Here is a 13,534-nt window from a genome sequence, read left to right as displayed (position 1 = left end):
ACCAGGCAGACACCATCCCTGCCTTCACATACAAATACCAAGTGCAGCATGTAGATAGGAAGAGGCACTGACGGTCAGCAGACATCCAAACCTTGCTTTATGAAGGTAAAGCATAGTAAGAAAAATCATCACCTAGAATATCCACTTGAATACAGGTCTTTGAACTGCTCCTATATCAGTACTAGGTACAGAGCACAAAAAGACGGGACATATTGGTCAACACAAAGTTACCCTCTTTCAAAATTTTCATACCCTCAGGAGCCCTCAATAGCGGCTAACTGTCTCGCCTGCTTACACCACAGGGGAACCAGGCTTCCCTTTCCTTGCAGAGTCCTGTTTCAAGATGACTTCTTCATGAGGTCAAGAAAGACAACCCCAAAAACCATGGAGGCTGCAAAGGTCCTGTGCTAATGGTGCTCATAATAGTGGTATCACACCAGGGATGTTACCAACAGATTAATTCTGTGACACAGACCGAGTGACAGAGGCCACCAGGTAGCTCAGCCATAGCCCCTGGTCTGGGACCACATTAGTATAGAGCTGTGCTAGCATGAGGGCTGTGGGGCAATGCAACTCCCGTCTGCAGGAGGGAGCCGGTCAGCAGAGACAGTGGAAGTCTACTGCCAGCTGGCTACAGGCAGATGTCCAGCTGCTCCCCATCCTGTACTACAGCAGCATGGAAACCTGTCACCCCCCAATTCTGCTTCTAGAGCTCCCTTTCCATGTCCTGTTTCTCCCAACTCTGTGCGGATTTTGCAATGTGGCTTATAATATCAAAAAGGTTGGCTGGGCTTCGACCCAGCCCCCCTCTCTGCTTTGAACTTCTAATTATTTTGCTAATTCTGAGCCTTGCACTAAGATACTCTGAGCGCACCTAAAACCTTCCCCACAAAAATCAAACTGCAAAATGTCTCCCAGGGTCTAATCCCCAGTGAGAAATACTCTAACCTTTCCCAGTAAACAAGAGCGGAGCTTGTCTAGTCATTTGCAATTAAGTTCCTGATCTAATGAAGCTGCTTTAAAAGAAAAAAAAAAAAAAAGAAAGAAAAAAAAAAAAGAAAACACCCAACAATCTCAGGTCAGTTTAATTAAGAAATATTGTCCCTTGCAGTCCCAGTGTATCTTGTGGCAAACAGCTGTGCATGCTTTCAGCTTTGACAGCAGAAAAGGTGTGATTATTTATTTATTACATGAATGCAGAGAAGCTTCAGGAGTACAAGACGCTTATGCTGTAAGGGAGCTGGAAGCATAGAGAAAAGAAATGACATTCAGCTGGAACCTGTAATTATAAGAGGGGACGTTGATCATATAAAATGCAATTTTGTAATGAATACTTATGCATTAGCTTTTCTTCGAGATTAAAAGTACACAATCGAATCAAGGCCAAAGTGGAGCTTGCCCTCAAGGAAAGACAGTTTGGAAGACAAATGCAATTATGCCACTGCCATTTGCAATGCTACAGAAGGTGGCTGAGGAAACCTCATGAAAAAAAGTCTTAGAGAAAAAACTATTTGGAAATAATTTTGCTCCTGGTTTGAGTCTCTCCTTTCCCTTACCAAGGGAAGGGATCTTTGCTGCTAGCTACGGGCTCACATAAACAGGATCTTGCCAGCTAACTTCTGCTCCCAACACACGTTACCTATCTTAGATCAGCAAACAACCATCTTCCCTCTGCTTTTCTTTTGATTGAATAATGTTTATGCTGCAAGAATGATATCTGATCTGCAAGAGCAAAATTTTAATTAAGTGCCTCGCCAGAAAAAAAGCCTTAATTTTAGGAACTGGTCCACAGCACTCTCTTATTTCCCTAGGTTCTTCCATCCCTCTGCCCGCGTCTCCGCACTGCGTTAGCCCACAGCCCTTCAGTACTCCGCCTGCTTGTACAGAGCACTGCACAACGGGAGCCCAAACTTCCCAAGCATCCATCAAGCCCTTGGTATGTGTCACTGGCATCTGAAACACTGATTCCCTGAGCTTGGTGCTCTTTATTCGACAAACAAGAAATGACAAGGTGTTAAGCAACAGAAGTTGTATTTAAGCCTATCTTTCTTTTTTAGCCAATTAGATCAATTTTACAGTCTGCAGAAGACACCAAGGTTAGAGGGTAGCTGCCAGCACTGCTCGGGCACAGCTCATCTTGATCGGTTATTAAAATTCTGCTTGTTAGCTGGTGAGAAAAGATGCATCCAAAATGACCCCACACTGCCAAGAAACCCATTGAATCATCTCCACAGCTGAATGGAGCATTTTCACAGAGTCTCCCTGCCCCCCCCCCCCCGCCCCCCCCCCCCCCAAATTCCAGCAAAACCCCCAAATCTTTTCTGGATTATACTACAGATTATCCATGGCCATAATTAATGGAGGGACACGGTGGGTTCACAGCTATGGCTTTCCATGAGCAAACCCCAGATCCTCAGCAGGAGGCTCAGTTTGCAGCAAGCCATCACTGCCTGGCTGAGCAAAGGCTTCACTGCAGCATGTGCAGCGCCTGGCTCAAATAAGCCTCCCCAAAACAGCCGTCACACAAAACCACCCTGTAACAAAAAAACATGAGCGCAGACTATGCACATCAGACTCATGCAATCAGCTGATACTAACGACAAACCATCAAGCTGCACTCAAGCGGTGGGAAAAAACCCCACACCACACCTCTGATCATCATAGCCTGCAACCCTGAGCTATCCTACAGCCTGAGAGCTCAGCAAAAACCCTAAAATTACCAGTCAGCGAGGATGCACAAAGGGACTTGAGGGGGAGGGAGGGGAGGAATTGCAGGGAGAAGACAGACTCCCAAAACCAGCACATGGGGATTGAGGGATGGAGGAAAAAACAGAATTTAGAGAGGAGCAGCCAAATGTGGGAAAAAGAAGGGAAGAGTGGGGGGAAAAAAAGATCTCAAGAGCATCCACTTAAGCTTTGAATTGCTTGGCTTTGTCTCCATTCACACAATGGAAACGTACAGTAGCAACAGACAGATGCTGAGAGCTGGTTTGCTTCTCATCTGCAATTCCAAGCACCCTGTCAGGAACAAATATTTGAAAAGACATCTATCCAACCATTAACGTATCTAGTGGGACAATTTTTTTTTTTTTTTAAAGAAAAATAATTCTGCATTCATCACAAAGATGATCACGCAGAGAGATGCCGACAGAACCACCAGAGGGATAAGTAAAGTTTCAGGTCTTTCTTTAGGGCTGAAGACAGCTCCCTATCCAGCTAAGAAGGTGCAGCTGGTTAAGTATTTGCAGTACAGGGAAAGGGAAAAAAAAAAAAAAAAAAATCTCAGACAGCTGTATTGTTAACTGATCATGTGCTTGCTTCTGTTTCGTAAGATTTATTCCCTCATTAATCACTGCCCTCCCTTCATTCATGTTAAATATAAAAATGATTAGGAAAGATCCTCATCATGGTTAAAAAAATAATTAGCTGCTACATCATGTTGCACACATTCAGACAGAAAGGAGTGATTAAATTAGGAATATTAAAACCCCATTAATCTGTGCTCAACTTAAGCTCTGCTTGTTCATCTCACTGTGGCACTTATTATTTCTGACACTGAAAGATATTTGAATTACTAGCTGAAACAAGGTCACTATCAGAAAGATGTCAGGTCAGCAATTAGTCAAAGGTGGGAGAAGCTACCAGAACTGAGCTGTGCTTGACATGCCACAAATGTGTCAAGAAATCTTCCTTTCCCAGTGTGACTCAGATGAGCAGGTCAGCACTGGGACCCCAGTGGCATGCAGGTGTGGATCAGCCCTGCTATTGCCTACTTGCTTGTACCAGGGCTGCCAAACCCTCCGTGCAACATCTTAACTCCTAAGGTTGCCCCAAAAGCCTGTGCCCTAGCCTTTGGGAGAAAGGTTGGGGCAACGGGTACAATTTGAAACCCATATCTGGAGCTGTGCATCTTCCCTGGGCTGGCCAGAGCTCAAAGTGGGCAAACACTGACCTCCACCACAGCAGTGGCTTGTAGGGCAGCCCAGCAGCAGCTGCCTTCGGCACGAGGTCTGGGAAGGCACAGGCTGTAATAGGAAGGACACAGTCAATGCAAGGAGAACGGAGCTTTAAATCTAAGCCAATAGCATTGATTTCAATATAATTAACTAGCTTGTTCACCACTTGCACTAATGCTTGTGGGCAGGAGCACTTATTGTTCACATAACAAAGCACTCCAAGATGTTTTCTCCCTTTCAAGAAGCTAATAACCTCACTTCTATTTTGGCTCATGAAGCAAAAGCAGCAAGCCTGGCATGAGAGAGATGGTGACAGATGCAACAGAAAGACCCAGAAAAAAAATATTTCCTCTGGGGGAATATGTGCAAGCACACAAGCATTTGATGACAACAAGAGAAGATAGCCACAGATCTGTGTGTTTCATGGACTTGTATTTAAAGAGTGGTTTGGAGGGAAGGCCACTGCACAGAACTGGCATTCACTGTGTTGTGTTCACCATTTGCCTGTCGTTGTTGCTGAGTCGGGAGCATTACATGAGCAAGATCCCACATGGGCAGTTGGCATTGGCCCCACACTGAAGGTCTCCAGTGCTTCCAGTTTCCCAAAGAGCAAAGAACCACATTTTCTCCGTGCCTAGGACAGGGCAGTCTACATCTATCGTAGAACTGCGATAGCAATAATGGCAAATTTTACCTTCAAATTCAAGAATGAAAAAAAGTAATGATTTTGTAAATGGAACTACTGGCTAAACGTTTTGGAGAACCCCAGCAATGTTGTGTGGGAACCTTTAGACTACAACAGGAGGTCTTTGTCACTGCTGCAGGCCCCATTCGCCATTTCCACCATGCTGAGCAAAACCCTTTGAGATTTGTTGTTACTGCGAGCCAGGTGTTACCTGCAGCCACACACAGATAAGGGAATATGCAAGCACAGGAGGAGAAAAAGAAAGCTGACAAGTCAGTCACATCTTACAGATGAGTTCCTAGGCTGCTTTTCCAGCCACAGGTGGACTCAGGTGCTTGGTGGTTGATACCTTTGATATATTTGCTATGCTTGCCCTTATTAAGGGGGAAAATAAAAAAAAGCACACAAGCAGAAACTTTCATCCACAGATCTCCTAAAGTCTTTCCTAAGCACAATATTCCAGTATACAAACTATTTACTGTATACTTCATTCAGCACTGACAAAACCACCTCTGAGCCTCTTTAAAGAGGAAACAGATAATAAACCAGCTAACAAGCCTGCACTCTAATTGACGACACAGAAAGGAGGGAAAGATGCTGCATCTACTTGCAACTGCAGGAAGAACTTCAGGGAAACAGTATATAATTAATCGAGTTGGGATTTCACTAAGATCCCCTGGTCTTGTGAAAAATGCCATAAGACATTTAATGACCACAGGTGAGGAGAATCTTGGGTTTACATCTCATTTGAAACTGATTTTGCAGATTATAAAGTGATCCAACACCACCCCCAAACCCCACACAAATTATTCTCTCCACTTTTCTATTTGCCTTTGGACAATGCCGCAGCACTCCCTCTGTGAGCTGTGGGACCTCTTTTTGAATGGGATGAACAAAACTGCACCTTGCAACCACTCCAGTAACTACTCGGGGAAAAATTAGCTGAATAGGAATCTCTCAACCATTTTGCTGCTACTTCCTTTTAGAAGTATGCAGCTGGGATGGGAAAAAAAAAGTCAAAGCAACAAAAATGTCTTTGCTAAAATATTTATTTACTGTCAATACTTCAGGATGTGTTTTGTTTAGGCAACAGGAACAACACACCAGCAAGACATCCTGACTTTACCCACAACAGATAGGATTTTCAGCTAGGCACAACAGCAGCTTATTGTTACCCTTGAAGGCAAGCAGAGGTTTGCCATTGACTTCACCAAGAAAAGAATTGAGCCAGCAAAATGCTTTCAAAAATCCTCCCTACTAATAATAGCACAGACACCACGGGGCAGCAGAGTATTTAACAGGCAAGATCTGCTATATCTTTTACTTCACTTGAAACGACTTTGGGGCTCACCTACATGAAAAAGAAATCATATGTGGCTATTATAGACCCATGACAATCCTTAATCATTGACATCATGGAGCTTTATTTAAGAAGTAAGAAAAACCAGGAGCAAACTCTGGGAACTCCCACTGAAGTACAGTGGCTGGGAAGCTGGGTGGCCAGCAGAAGCAGAGAATTGCTTGGTGACTGCACTTACTGTGCCAGTGTGTCCCTATCCTTTGTCCAGTGCAGTCTCGCTGTCAGAGCCACAGCTATTTGTCAGAGCCAAGCATATTTTCATCCTAAATGCTGTTTGGAGGTGAGGGAGCAGGACAGAGTGAATCTGTGGCTTTAGGTGTTCATTCATCTGGGACCTCTGTATTTGGTAATTTGGGTACTATGTTGTGTGCACATCATTGCTCCTGTTGCATGATCAGTTAATTTTTTTTAAAAATTACAAATATAATATCCTAAATACCAATAACTGGGAAGACTAAGAACACATCCAAATAATAGGAGTTATTTCGGCCATCAGGAAGCAAGCAAGCACTCCCCTGCCCCAAGTACTTTGGAATTAAGACACTTATAAATCCTTTCCCAGCAAACCCTGGAGAAATAAAAGAGGCTTTAAATATAACCTAGCCTACCACTTCACATAGCAAGGGGAGCAGCAGAACTGAGGGTAAGCAGAGATCAGCAGAAGAAAGGACAAACATAATTGCTGGAGTCAAACAGAGAAAACTGCAGGTAAATACCAGCTAGATGCGATTCCAAAAACTTTCCCAAAGCCCGAGGTGGCACCATGCTTAGCACCCAGCTCGCTCCGGCTGCAGCCATGTGTGGCGAGGGAAGGGGACTGCTGACACGTAGGTCAAGCAAAACTGTAAAAGGCATCACTAAATGCACAATAGCTTGTTAATCAGAGCTGTGCCATTGAGACTCCATTGCTGGATAAGCTTTTATACAGCTTTGACACTTAAAAATAGTGTTAGGAAATGCAGAGCTTGCCAGCTCTTTAGGACTTCAGCCAGCACAATGAATGGCATTTGTAGTACCTCTTCCAACTTGCTGGCACAACATTTTGCCACGCATTCACACGTGTGTCCCGTGGCAGAGACGCACAGGCAGAGACCTGGAGGAGAAGCAGCTCAAAATGACAGATCTGGCAGGAAGGAAATTGGGCAGAGCTGAACTCATAAAAGGAAAAATAATTTTAAAAAAATCCACCAACAGCTGCACCAGTGTAACTCATCCTTTTGCTTCCCAGGCCAGATCTGTACCAACAGTGGTGGTTCCCATTGCCTCTGGGCAGCATTTGCTGTCTCAGCAGCTCAGAGGGGGTATTTGAGGGCAGGGAAGGGCAATCCAAGAGCAGCTGCATCGCGAGAACTTCGTGCTGCCAGGGAAACAGCTTACTTGGTAATAAAAGCATCATTCTGGGCTTATTTTTTTCTCCTCATTGGTTTTGTATCCCCATAGCATCAGCTAACTTAATCAAACCCCAGACAGCAGAGCACCAGCCACAGGATATAAACATGCAGCAAACCAGCAGAGCCCAACACAGAGCAAGCAAGAAGGTAAGGGTGCACACCAGTGCTAGAGGCACCAGGCAGAGATGAGCAAGATTTTGTCTTTAATACACGGAGAACTGCCTAACATTGCTATTACATGAATCCTCATTAAGCAATAAATAAAACCAGGCTGTGTCTCCAATGACCAAGACACCAACTCCCAAATCCAGCTCCCTACAACCAAGTAAATCCCATGCCCTCTTCTAATCTATCATCCCTGAAGGAAGGGAGAAGCCCTTCAGGACCATTCCCAGCACCTCCCCATTCCTGTTGCCCCATGCTAATAAAGATACTGGCACATTCACACTGCTCTGAATACCCTTCTCATGTTTAATCATGATGCTATTAGCTGTTATGGTTGCAAGGACCACATTAAAAGTGGAGAGCGAGGCTTGCAATGCTTGAGTGAGGGAGCAAACGGCACTCACCACCTCCGGCAGGATTTAATCAGGCGCCCGGGGTGCTGTGCAGCACAGACAGAAGCCTGCACACATCTCAGCAATTCAGTGCAAGCTCCTGCAGCTGCGACCTGGGGCAACACCCGAGACAGACAGACAGCATTTATTTTCAGTTCATTGAAGATAGCACAAAACCTAAGGAACTTGGCACTAAGCTTCAATAAAGCAAAACCCAGTGCAAGAAGTCCTCTGCTGGGAATTACCTGGGCTGGGAACTGCACAGTGCTGTATGAGAATGGGAAGACAAGCACTATCTTCATCTTAGTGAGCAGGCCTTGCTTAATTTACTCTGCTGACAGGGCCTAAAAAAAAGTATAATTTCTGCATTTCTCCATGCTCCCAGTCTGACCCCTGTAAAGTTTCCCATCCACAGGGCTGTAAGGAGCTCCTGACAGGGAGGATATCCCACCAGCCAGCCCCTTGGTGATCCAAGTGCTTCAAACCTTCTTGGGCATGCATGTGATCAAGCAGTGACCCTCAGACAAAAAAAAAAAAAACATCTGGGAAGACAAGAGAACAGGTAAAATTCACCTATGTTTTCTAACATCTTCCTTGGTGGAGAACATCTCCCAGTTAATATGATGCTAATATGATGCACACCAAGAGGAAAGCTAATCCCATAGGGGATCCCTTCAAAAGCAAACTCCAGACACAATATGTGCTGCTGGCCCCCATTCCCAGCACACAGACCAACTGGGGAGACTGCTGCAATCAGAAACTTTCAGTTTTAAATAATTCTGAAATTGTCAGTCTGGGGGTTGTTCAAACTGGAGTTATTTTTCATGTGGGTCAAGATTTGGGGGATTTCCAGAGTGTTTCAGTTGAGTCTTCTCTAAGCAAACAAGAGACGGAAAGTTTTACAAGCTCGTCTTGTCACTCCTACGCATGTAGGTAAATGAGCCATGGCTATAGCAGTACTTGGCCCAATTCAGCCCCAAACTGCCCCAGCCAGCCCCTGTCTCCCTCTCTGAGCCTCCTCAGAGCACCCTGCAGGGAGGGAGCTGGATGCGACCTGATGCAGCAGAGGCATTGCTGCTCCCCGAAGGCTTGCAGAGCTGGTTGTCTGCAAGCGGCGGTACAGGGCTGCACTATCCACCAGCCCCCAGCTGTTTTCAGGTCACCAAATGGCTCTGGTTTCCTTGGAGGGAGAAGAAAGAGACAGGTAGGGATGGAGGAGAAAGTTTTGAGGTTTCTTACTACCTTTAAGTTATGTAAAGTAATTTCTCATGGCTAATTTCAGTACAGTCAGCTCCTCCTGTGAAGTGGCTCAAACCACAAGGAGCCACACCAGAGGGGTTATTACAGCTGTTCCTCCAATTTTGGGGCACCTCAGGAGCTTGCGATTACCCAAGTAACAAAGTTTTGGTGTTTCCATCCCCCAGGGTGCACCACAAATAGCTCGCTGCAAGGCCCACTGCGAAGGAGCCACTTTGCAGGGGTGACCACATCTTGGCGGTGTGGAGCCCGGGCGCCAGCAGCATCACTCAGAGCTGTAACAACAGGCGTGTGGCCAAGTCACCTCCAGCACCATGGGACAGGGCAAGGAGAGGATGGAGAGGGAGAGTTATAAAGCCTCACCAAGGAAAAGCCCTTCTCGGTCCTTTCAACCCCAGGATGGGGCAAGTAGCATGAACAGGCTAAGACCACTCCCCGCCAACTCCATTCCTTTGTGCAATCAAACATGCAAAATTTGCACTGTTGACGTGGCTCAAGTCCTCTACCTGGACTCCTGTAGGCATCCCAGCAAAGCCCAAACAGTGCAAATCTGCCCTGCCATGACAGCAAAGTAATTTCTCCTCCCTGATGTGTTTTATTACCCCACAGAAGGAAACTCATGTTTTTGGAAATTGAATTACACTTTCTTGAATATTAAGAGAAAAAGTTATTCCCTTTGCTGAGCTGCATTAATAACATCCCTGTTTTACAGCTTGCAGGGAAGGAACAAACTAAATCTTCTCGTGTTGGCTTTCAGTTCTTGAGCTGAGACCCAGAGCGTTGATCTGCTGCTTGCAGTGACAGCGAGCTGCTTGAGGAGGCTACATCAAACACCCAGAGAAGAGGCACTCAAGGCACTTGGAAAATGTCAGATTTTTAGAGGCAAGACAGAAACTGAAGAACATTTTTTGAACCAGTGGCATCAAGACACTTGTACCCAAGGACTCTAGTCCCAGATTCAACTTTTAAAGAAACAAGTAAACAAACAGAAAAAAACCCCACCTTATCTTCCCAATGCAATTTTGAGTTTTTACCAAGGGAAAAGGGTCTTTGTCTTTAGTTTTTGCAAGAACTTTTACCAGGCAAACAGGTAGTGTAAAAAGGATGTTTCTTGCAACAAGAACCAAAACTCCCCCACAAACATATATATATTTGAATGAAGTATCCTAACCCAAACTTCGAGAATTTCAGCTTGATTTCAAAGATCTCATATCTCTGCCATCTGGCAGAGGAGGCAACTCATCACATCTTATCAAGGAAACTGGGCCTTCAGACAGAGGTCTTTATCTCTCTTTCTTTTTTTCTTTCCTAAGGCCCGCATTTCTGAAATCATGACTTTTATTAAACCCCAGCATGGTGTGGATCACAGCCATAATTCTTTTTCCCCCACCTTCCCACCGCAAATCCATTCAAAGTGAGTGACATTTGCAAAGTGTATTTTCACGGCCCTCCATAATCCCTTCAGAATATTAAGACTGCATTACTTTGTCTTTGGTTACATTAACTTCAATTTTCCTTATGAGTAAGTATTTGGCTAAAAATTAATATAGTGAAGTTGAAAAGAATCTTATGATAGGAAAAAGACTAATTTCATCTCTGGCTGCTCAGATACCAGAGTACACTGGGGTTAATGTAATTAACTTACAATTTTAGCCTAGGTTGTGTACATACACTGAATCTCCCTGCTGGAAACAAGATTAGATTTTATTACACTATATATCCTGGTTATCTTCACCATGCCTCCAATATTACTTTCCTCAATGACTTCAAGGCTCTCTGCTGCAATGAAGATGCAGAACCATCTGGTATTGAGCCCATGCAGTTTATTTAAGGATTTAATTAAATGCTCTAAATGGAGAGCTTCTTTGAATTAACATTTTAAATGTGACTTATTGCAGGTTTAATATTGTCTTAATGCCAACCTGGGAAACTCCATAGCCAAGTTGTTGACGTTTAAATTGAATTCATTTGGGTGGCTCCAGGGGGACTCATTAATTAATCTAAACAACTAATGGGGATTGGTTCTGACTTTTGATGAAGATTATTTACAGAGACAATTTGCAGTGAATAAAGAGTCACAGTAGGCAAATGTTTAATTGAATTTAAAAAAAAAAAAAAGGACATCTCATTGTGTTCAATATCAAGGATGCATCTTGCGAGTAAGCTTTGAAATACCAAGAAAGGGACGATTGCTTGAAGCTTCCTAGCTGCACGCTAATAACAAAGAGAATGCGTAATTACATTTGCCTGGGTAATTTGCAGTTTGTAAGAGGACAACAGGTCTGTCTGGCTTACAGTACACACAGAAAGACTCCAACAGGAAATGCTGTCTGTTACAAAGACCAAGTTGCCCCACTCACTTTTACTCACATACCAGAAAATGGCATTTTCTGACCAATCATCAGCTGGAGAAACAGAGCCAACTCCTCTCGCTTACATTTGCAAAAACCCAGAACAACTGCAATCAGATCAGCAGAGCTGCTTTAATTTACAACAACTTAACCTATAACACTCAATCTTCTTTTATTCTTTGATTATATCAACTTTGGAATCAGTTATTTGCACCTCTGACTGCACCACGAGCCCTGCAAGCACTAACATCTAGTTATTATGTGGTTAGTTTTCAGTAAGCCACAGTAGCAAAACAGTACTTGCTTCACTCTGTATCTGCACTCATTATAGCAAACCATCCTTTAGCATTTTTCCACTATTATCATTATCCCGTCTCATCTTGAAGTTTCCAGTAACACCAGAGGTTGCCATTAAAGCAAGAAAACACAGTGTACTAAATGCTATGCACACTCACATTCCCAGGGAAACACATCTCCTGCCCTGCAACCCCAGCTCCTGAGGGCGCAAACACCTCTAAATACCTATGATTTCAAGCGTGAATTCTTGAAGAGCAGTTGTGTGTTTAACACAAAGCATGCGTGTTACTGGCGAGCGTCCCAAGAAAGCACAGCAGACCAAGGAGTGAGACAGAGAGGTAGATCACAGGGTAAAGATGTCGGCAGCAGGCTGGGGCTCTCTTGCCTGATGTACCCTCTCCTATGTAATTTCTGCTCTTGCTTGTTATGGACTGTCCTGAACCTAAAGCCAAACTGATTTTAGATTGAAAAGGACAGCATTGGAGGGTATGAGAGGTGAAGGACAGAAGAAAAAAAGGAGGACATTGAGAAGAAAAAAACAACATCAAACGTCACAAGTGCTACACTTCTATAGTGTGGCCATTAACCATGCAGAGAAGTTTGATGGAGAAATCCAGTGTCTTAAACATTCACATAACTGGAAAACACATCAACTACTAAAGATGCCCAGTGGAGACTGGAGCAGCACACACTGACTCTTCTCTGCACAATAATGTGACTGCCTCTCCCTCAAAGGGGTACCAGTTACCTGGGAGACTCACATCTCTTGGTCTGCTTTGATCCAGACATGAAGGACCTCAGCCGTGGTCAGGTCTCTCAGGGAGCCTTATTCACGCAGAACTGGCCATATCTCACAGCAGGCACCTAAAAGCCTTTAGCAGGCAGTGGCCATCAAATTCTCCTTATTTTAGCAGCCACACAAGTCAATCCAAACATTTCATGTTTTGAACTCCACCGTGCTGTGTCCAGCTCTAACAACCAACTGCACATCACAAAGTGCACTCCCTTTCTCCACCATTGGGGTATGACAGGAGTCCTGCTCCATGCCAGCATTGTCCAGTTGGTTAAACCAGCTCTGAGGACTGTTATTGGGGAGTGCAAACAAGACAAAACCACTGTGAACATGCTTCACCTCATGCCAGAGGCAAGGCTGAACCCAGGCTGGGCTCACGGTGCTGAGTAGTGTTGTAAAAGGCAAAGCCATCGTCTTCCCCACATGCCCCAGTCTGCGTTGCACGATCCCAGCCAGAGCCCAAGGCTGAGCCCACATTCTCCTCTGATCTCTCTATGAAAATAAAATGCAAATCTGACTATAATATCACAGTCTGTCTTGTCTGAATTGAAGAGGTTCCAAACTCCTTTTCTCTCCAAGGCTGGACACATCCTGCATGCTAATTTAGGAGGCAATTGAGGGGGAGGGTGCATTAAGAAAATGCACATAGCCATTAAGCCAGGGAGACTAAAGCATCCTGCCTCAATCAGCACTGCTGGATACTGTCTAGAGCATTGCCAGCTGCTCTCAGATACCTATGGTGGAGCTCTTTTATGCAAACACCTCCAGTAACAGCTTTTGTGGATCTGACAGACAGAGTGGTTAAAAATTAGGCATTCAGTGGGTATCCAGTGGAGAGACGTTGTACAGCACATCTGAAGAGGGGAGTCACACTCAGAAAGGAAATT

The sequence above is a fragment of the Platalea leucorodia genome, assembly GCF_965183815.1.
Source record: "Platalea leucorodia genome assembly, chromosome: 14".
In the NCBI taxonomy this organism is placed as follows: Eukaryota; Metazoa; Chordata; class Aves; order Pelecaniformes; family Threskiornithidae; genus Platalea; species Platalea leucorodia.
Note: the sequence above shows the minus strand (reverse complement) of the source record.